The following is an 8,661-nucleotide window of genomic DNA, read 5'->3' on the forward strand; positions in this document are numbered from 1 at the left end:
CGCACACAAGGGTTAATGTGAGGGACATGAGGGGGTTAATTGACATTAATGTGAGGCACATGGAGTTCCTAAAACTAAATGCCTGACATTACTACCCCAACAAGTACCTGGTGTTTTCATTTTTTTACTGTCACTTTGCTGACCTGCGCTCTCCTTCTCTTCTGTGCACTATGCAGACGGCAGGAGCTCGGCAGGGTTCATCGTCTATATAACGATAAGCCCCGCCTCCTGGGCTTTCCTCACCCTCTTCTTGGTGGGTGGGCAGCCAAAGAAGGAAGGGGGGGGTGAAGCCTCCTGAGAGTGCAGAGTCCTGTAGCAATAGCTGCAGCTCCAGCGCTGGCTGCAATATATTAGCCGATGCTGCAGCTACATATCTTTCCGACATATACTTTCCCTATATTAATAGGGAAAGTATTCCACTGACAGGGGGCCCCGCAATTGCCCAGTTTGCCCCCCCTAACGCCGGCCCTGGCTACAAAATAAACCTTTGTGACCAAAAAAATGTATTCAGTAAACACAAAATGAACTTTCCTTAAGCACAAAGTTACGTGAGCACGGACCTCACAGAAGACTATGGATGCCCACATGGCGAACAGAAACCCAACAGTGTTTTATTTTAGAGTATATAATGATTTGTTAGAATAAAATTGTTCAGGATTCATTACGCAAAGAAACTGAATTCAATTCTTGATTTACATTTGTTTCAAATCAAGAAAAAAAAATGGCTGAGAATTTATGCTGCCTCCATTTTTACGTCTTTGTATGATTATACTGCACAGAAACAGCTGGATTTTAGATAATTTCGCCGTTGACGCACTTGCACATTCCTTCACATGATTTTTGCACCACTGGATGGTCACAACGGTTTGCAAAATCATTGCAGTTGGTGACATTGTTACCATGTGGACAAGGATTTGCTGAAAAGAAAAAAAACAAGAAAAAAATTAAAACATTTCTCTCGAGAACTTTAACGTCGTTACTCACTGATTTCTAAATGGGATTCCCATGTACGAGCGTATGTTTTTAGGTTGAGACGAAACATTATGGAAAGGCTGTATTTTTTTGCTGCAGATTTTTTTTTTTATGCCAAAACCAAGAGTTGCTCCCAAAAAAATAGGAAATGTAATGGAAACTCCTCCACTTCTCCCTTCTACTGTATCCATTCCTGGCTTTAGCTTAAAAAGCTGCAGGAAAATATATACAGCACAAATGCTGACAAAAGGGGTGTGTCACCAGAACCCAGCATATGGACTCACCTTTCAGATAGATAGGTTATCATCACCAGAGCCCAGCATATGGACTCACCTTTCAGATAGATAGGTTAGGATCATCAGAGCCCAGCATATGGACTGACCTTTCAGATAGATAGGTTATCATCAGCAGAGCCCAGCATACTGTATGGACTGACCTTTCAGATAGATAGGTTATCATCAGCAGAGCCCAGCATATGGACTCACCTTTCAGATAGATAGGTTATCATCACCAGAGTCCAGCATATGGACTCACCTTTCAGATAGATAGGTTAGGGATCACCAGAACCCAGTATATGGATATACATAGCAAATAGATAGGTGAGGTACACCAGAACCCAGCATATTGACCCACCTTTCAGATAGATAGGTTATCATCAGTGATGATAACTATTGATGATAACTATAATGATATAATGATAACTATAATTATCAGTGATGATAACCTATCTATCTGAAAGGTGGGTCGATATGCTGGGTTCTGGTGTACCTCACCTATCTATTTGCTATGTATATCCATATACTGGGTTCTGGTGATCCCTAACCTATCTATCTGAAAGGTCAGTCCATATGCTGGGCTCTGATGATCCTAACCTATTCATCTGAAAGGTCAGTCCATATGCTGGGCTCTGGTGATGATTCATCACCAGAGCCCAGCATATGGACTGACCTTTCAGATGAATAGGTTAGGATCATCAGAGCCCAGCATATGGACTGACCTTTCAGATAGATAGGTTATCATCAGCAGAGCCCAGCATACTGTATGGACTGACCTTTCAGATAGATAGGTTATCATCAGCAGAGCCCAGCATATGGACTCACCTTTCAGATAGATAGGTTATCATCACCAGAGCCCAGCATATGGACTCACCTTTCAGATAGATAGGTTATCATCACCAGAGTCCAGCATATGGACTCACCTTTCAGATAGATAGGTTATCATCACCAGAGCCCAGCATATGGACTCACCTTTCAGATAGATAGGTTAGGGATCACCAGAACCCAGTATATGGATATACATAGCAAATAGATAGGTGAGGTACACCAGAACCCAGCATATCGACCCACCTTTCAGATAGATAGGTTATCATCACCAGAGCCCAGCATATGGACTGACCTTTCAGATGAATAGGTTAGGATCATCAGAGCCAAGCATATGGACTCCCTTTGCAGATAGATAGGTTAGGGTCACTAGAACCCAGTATATGTATATACCTTGCAAATAGATAGTTGAGGGACACCAGAACCCAGCATATGGACTCACCTTACAGATAAATAAGTTAGGGTCACCAGAACCCAGTATATCAACCCAGCCCTGCAGATAGATAGGTTAGGGTCAACAAAACCCAGCATATGGACTCACCTTGCGGATAGATAGGTTAGGGTTCACCAGAACCCAACATATGGACTCACTTTGCAGATAGAGAGGTTAGGGTCACCAAAACCAGAATATCAACCCAGCCCTGCAGATAGATAGGTTAGGGTCACCTGACTCAAACCTTCTTTCCCATTGTGAATTTATGCAAATGAACTCTGTGGAGCAAATGAACTCTGTGGAGCAAAAAGGGCATTGCCATTGCTCCAAAGATATATAAGATATAAAAAAAAAGCTTATTTGCATATTGACAAAATGAGTGATATCTCATCAATATAGATATAGACTCTGTTTCTTTCAGTTGACCCTAAGCTATTAACCCATGGGTCTGGCTTGATATGCTGAGTTCTGGTGACAGACTCCCTTTCACTTTATACTTGACTTAAATATATATATATATATATATATATATATATATATATATATATATATATATATATACACCATTGTAACCACTCCCGGACCACCCATTGACTATATATATGTCCGGGCGGCCCATGCTTAACCCTGACGTAAGAGTGGGGTGCTATGGGAGCCACCATGATGCTGCTGCTCTTCTTGCCTCCTGATAAAAATGCCCTCGAAAGGTCTATCATGATCTTATAGGGACACAATGTATAAAAATAAGCAGAATTACAAAAAGAAGCCAATTTTTTTCCCCCTTTGTATGGTTGACTGAAATTTCATCAACAAATCCAAGTAATCATTTCTATATATAAATCCACAGAAATCTACCTGAATGGTAATACTTACTGCATTGCTTATTGTCACAATGGTTGGGACAGGCCGCACACGAAGGCCCTTGCTCGTATGGTTCAGCAGCTAGCTTAGGCGTATTTCCTCTGAAATGGTTAAATGAAAGCCTGTTAGTGAACGCGTTTTTGGCCTATGTAATATTCTCCAAATCCTGCATCATAAATCGGTAGTATCGGTAAATATATGATAGCATGGATGACATTTGGCTGGCTCATGGGGTTCCTGGACAGTGCCGTGCATGTATGGTGCAATGGCCGTGCCAATGTCTTCAGTAGCAGGTACAGTAATGCAGCCATGTGGTACGTATACGTTTCCATGACTGTTGGGGTCCTGACATAGCAAAGCATAACCTATACAATTCTGCAACTTGCAATTGCACCAAGGATGGGCTCAATTTGCCAGACTTGCCAAGACGCAGTCCAGGGCCTAACAAGTTCAGGTGCACCTACACGTGCAAAAATTACTAAGAGGTTGGAGCCTCTACATAGTAAATCTGGCACTTTTCAAGGAATGAATTAAGACTCTCCTTAGAGTCACCAAATTACCCCCTATGTATTCTAAATCCTAATAGAAGCAATTAGTTGAGTGCTGTTTCCGGTCCAAGGGGAGCATGAACTTAGGGTCCTGACTTTAGTCTTATAACTCCTGCATACAGAGACATAACAAGACCAGGCCCCATAGAAAACTTTTGACAGGCCCACCCCACCCGCACCATATGGTATAACATACTTTTTACTGGCCCCCACACTGTATACCACCAATTTCAATGGTGCGTACATGGTATAACACATCCTTTCCTAGCCCCATGATATGATAACTTTTATGACCCCCACCTGTTATAAAACTCCCTTTACTGGTATATTGCCTCTTTATTGGCCCTATACAATGTGCTGCCTCCTTTACTGGCCTCCATACAGTAAGTGCCCCCTTTGCATACCTCCTTAGAGCAAGTGCCCCCGTCGTGACTTTATGTCACTAGCTTTGGGGCCATTTTCCAATCACTTACCAATCCCCGCTCCTACCCACATCTGCCTCTACTTTCCCTTTAGCCCCTAGGACAGCAGTTCTCAACCCATGCTCTTAGGAACCGAGACACCGCTCCGTCCTGGTGCGGTGAATAACATGGCGGCCGCTCTGAAACAGAGTTGCCCAGTCTGCACTGTTTTATACAGCAGGGACGCGGCAGCATTGTCCGTGGCCGGCGAGGACTCTGATCACGGGCATTTAACCACTCAGATGCCGTGGTCAAAAACGACCATGACATCTGAGTGGTTACTTTTACGATCGCCAGAGGTGGGGGGATGGGGAGGGGGCTTAACTCCTTAGCGACCCTTGACGTAACTGTACGTCATGGGTCGCATGGGGATGTATGGAGCGAGATCACACGCTGAGCTCGCTCCATACACGGCAGATGCCGGCTGTATAATACAGCCAGGACCTGCCACTAACAGCAGCAGTCGGTGCCCGAGCCGATCGCTGCTGTTAACCCTTTACACACTGCGGTCAAACGTGACCGCAGTGTGTAAACAGCGCAGGCGGCATGGGCGCCGCCATGTTTCCCTGATCGCTGCCCTCCTGAACGTCACATGAGGGCGGTGATCGGTTGCTATGACAGCCGGAAGCCTATTGAAGGCTTCCAGGCTTGTCTCTGCACTAGATCTATTAGACAATGCCAGAGGCAGCCTCTAATAGAAGTGCTGGGATTCTGCTATTCACTGCAGTACTGTAGTATTGCAGTGAATAGTATGAGCGATCAGACCCCCTAGGTTTCAGGGTACCTAAGGGGTCTGATCATAAATGTAACAGAAGAAAAAAAAAAGTTTTTAAAAGTATTAAAAAAATAAAAAAAATATAAAAGTTCAAATCACCCCCCTTTCCCTAGATCAGCTATAAAAGTAATTAAAGAACATTAAACATAAACATATTAGGTATCCCCGCGCTCCAAAATGCCCGAACTATTAAAACATTTATCCTGTACTGCGAACAACGTAGCGGCAAAAAAAATAAAAATAGGCAAATAGCGTTTTTTTTCAACACTTTGCCTCCTATAAAAAATTGAATAAAAAGTGATCAAACCATCAGATCTTTCCCCAAATGGTATCAATAGAAACGTCATCTTGTCCCGCATAAAAAGACACCACAACCAGCTCCATACATGGAAATATGAAAAAGTTACAGGTGTTAGAACATGATGACACAAATTTTTTTTTCTATTTTGCAAAGTTTATCATTTTTTTAAAAGTATCAAAACATTTCAAATACTATATAAATTTGGTATCACCGCGTTCGTACTGACACGTAGAACACAGGTAACATGTCATTTGTACCAAACAGTGAACGCTGTAAAAATTAAACCCATAAGAAAATGTCGCAAATGCATTTTTTCTCCAATTGCACCTCATTCTGAATTTTTTTCCAGCTTCCCAGTACATTGCACAGCATATTGAATGATGCCATTACAAAGTACAATTTGTCCTGCAAACAATAAGCCATCATGTGACTCTGTGAACTGAAAAATGAAAAAGTTATGGCTCTTGAAATGTGAGGAGGGAAAAACGAAAATGCGAAACCAAAAAATGGCCTGGTCCTTAAGGGGTTAAACAAAAACATAAAAACAGCAGTACTGCTTTTTTTTTTTTCTCAATTCCACCTCATTCCGAATTTTTCTCCCACTTCCCGGTACATTGTACAAAATAATAAATGGTGCCATTTTGAAGTACAACTTGTCAAGCAAAAATCAAGCCCTCATATGACTACAGTAGAAAAATTACAGTTATGAAGTAGCAATGAAAATAATTTTATGGTTGGGGTCATCATAACATGAGAAACTGTATTAAAGGGTCGCGGCATTAGTAAGGTCGAGATCGATTGCTCTAGGACAGGCATGTCAAACTCAGGGTACCCCGAGGGCCACATGAGTAACAAGAGGCTGTTGCGAGGGCCGCACACAGCAGCTAATGGCTATGGCCTAGGGGACTGATCAGTAATAATCTAAACTAATCGCAAAAATCCGGCATTTCTATTGCAGGCTACATAGAGTAGCCTACAATAGAAAGTATAGAATGACAGGCTGGAGCCTCACAAGGCTCCCGGCCGCCATAAAAGTGCACACAGGCCCCGAATCTTGCTCCGGGTGCCTGCGATTGCCGGTAAAATGGCACCTCAGTTAAAGCTGGCAGACACCATTATTGTGCTGGAGTGCTGGGGGGGGGGGGGGGGGGGGTGTGCTGGGGAAGGGGGGGGGGGTGCTGGGGCAGGGGGGCTGGGGGAGGGGGGCTTCTGGATGTCTGGCCCTCCCTGTTTTTTCCCACCCACTTGCAATTCTTGCACTTGGGGGTTAATGGGAGCACTACAGACTGTAATGCTCCAATTAACCCCCAAGTGAAAGAATTACAAGGTGGGTGGGAAAAAAAAACAGTCCTCAAGCCCAAGGAAGGGCGCACCCCAACCCTTCCCCAGCACTCCAACCCCCCCCCCCCCCCCCATCATCATAAATCTAGTATTTATCCCCTATCCGTAGGATACTTGAAAAATTTGATAAATACTTGAAAAATCACAATTTCTTCTGCAGAGGCTTACCTGCTTCTGCTCTTCAGCCTGCGCAGCGGTCTTGTCAGAACGTGTAGGACGCAGACACACGTCGGGTGTGGGCCTGATTATGTGGCCATGTCACCCGGCGTGTGGGGAGGAGGGGGCGGAGCAGGCAGGGAGACCTGCTCTCTGCGAAGGGTGAGGGGCGGCTGTTGGAGCAGTGCTGCGTCCAGCAGGGTCGCCCTAATCCACCGCTCACTTTCCTTGTACGTCTGAGGCCCGCACAAAAGTCTCAAACTTTGTCTCTAAAGTTTAGAGACAAAGTTTGAGACTTTTGTGCGGGCCGCAGATATGCCTGTAAAGAGCCGCATGCGGCCCGCGGGCCATATGTTTGACATGCCTGCTCTAGGAGGTCCTGAGAGCCACTTTAAATAGGTCCAACAATATTCTGAAACTATCCAGCATCAGTGATATGATGTGGGATAAGTTGGAGGCAGGGGCGTACCTTGAGGGGGTGCAGAGGGTGCAGTCGCTCCGGGCCCAGAAGCCTTAGCACTGGCATCAGTAGTGAGATTGCAGCTTCCATCTGGCCCATAAACCAAGAAGACCCAGAGATTACCCTGACCACACTAACTCCTTGGCACCCGTAACCATCACTATCACGAATACACTGTAGGGATAAGGTAGGGGGCCCTGGACAGAATATTGCACCGGGGCCCACAAGACTTTTGTTACCCCACTGGCTGGAGGGCTGAACAGGGAACAGAACCATTTGTGGGCAGGAACGGGGATTGGTATTAATGCAGCAGGTAAAAGTCAAGGGAACCTACTGGGCCCCCTAAGGTTGCAGCGGCTGCTATAGCGGCCTGGATGTCAACAATTGTTCTTACTCACTGACAGGACATCTTATATATTTTGAAGAAATACAAAGTATATTAGAAATTTGTAGAATTATCCATTAAGCTCTGTAATAAAGATATAGAACAGATACAAAAGAACAAGCACTGGTATACTAAAACTTAACATTTAATCAATAATCCTTGTTAGGGCGGGAGTTATACGGGTGTTAGGTTTATATCGGCAGGCTAACAACAGGGAATCTATCCTCCTGTGATATACTCTGCACCAGCTGAACATCAGTTGAATATTTCCCGCCCATCATATTTGCTAAGACCGTTTTTGTTTACCTACCTGTGTATGCATCTGTTCTCTACCGGGCAGACTGTAAGTAACAAATGTGGGTATTAGACAGAATATCACCCTGAATAAAGGGTTGGTTTTGGTGCTGTTTACAAATACTGGCACAGACTATTGTGAATATTTTGTTTGTGGTTTGACCAGTTTTATACATATCCTAGCACGATTTTAATGGATTATTGATTAAATGTTAAGTTTTAGTGTACCAGTGCTTGTTCCTTTGTTGAAATTTCTGATACACAACACGCGTTATTGTGGAATTGAATACACGTGGGCTCAATTAAGTGCTTTTGTGTTTTATAGCACAGATATACAATATACATTCATGTACTTACGCCGGGCACATGTGTACCACAAAGAAATATTTGTATTCTCCTGTTGGACAGTGACTGACAGAGGCTCCCACCATATGACTGTTATAACAGCAGAGCTGAAAATAAATAGAAACATTATAGTCACAGACAAATCTTAGAATTTCATTATTGATGTGTAATTTTTTGACCTATTGGACCAAGATGTGAAAAAAAAAAAATCCCGCAGGATACGGTCACC

This window comes from Leptodactylus fuscus, chromosome 3 (genome assembly GCF_031893055.1).
Source record: "Leptodactylus fuscus isolate aLepFus1 chromosome 3, aLepFus1.hap2, whole genome shotgun sequence".
NCBI lineage: Eukaryota > Metazoa > Chordata > Amphibia > Anura > Leptodactylidae > Leptodactylus > Leptodactylus fuscus.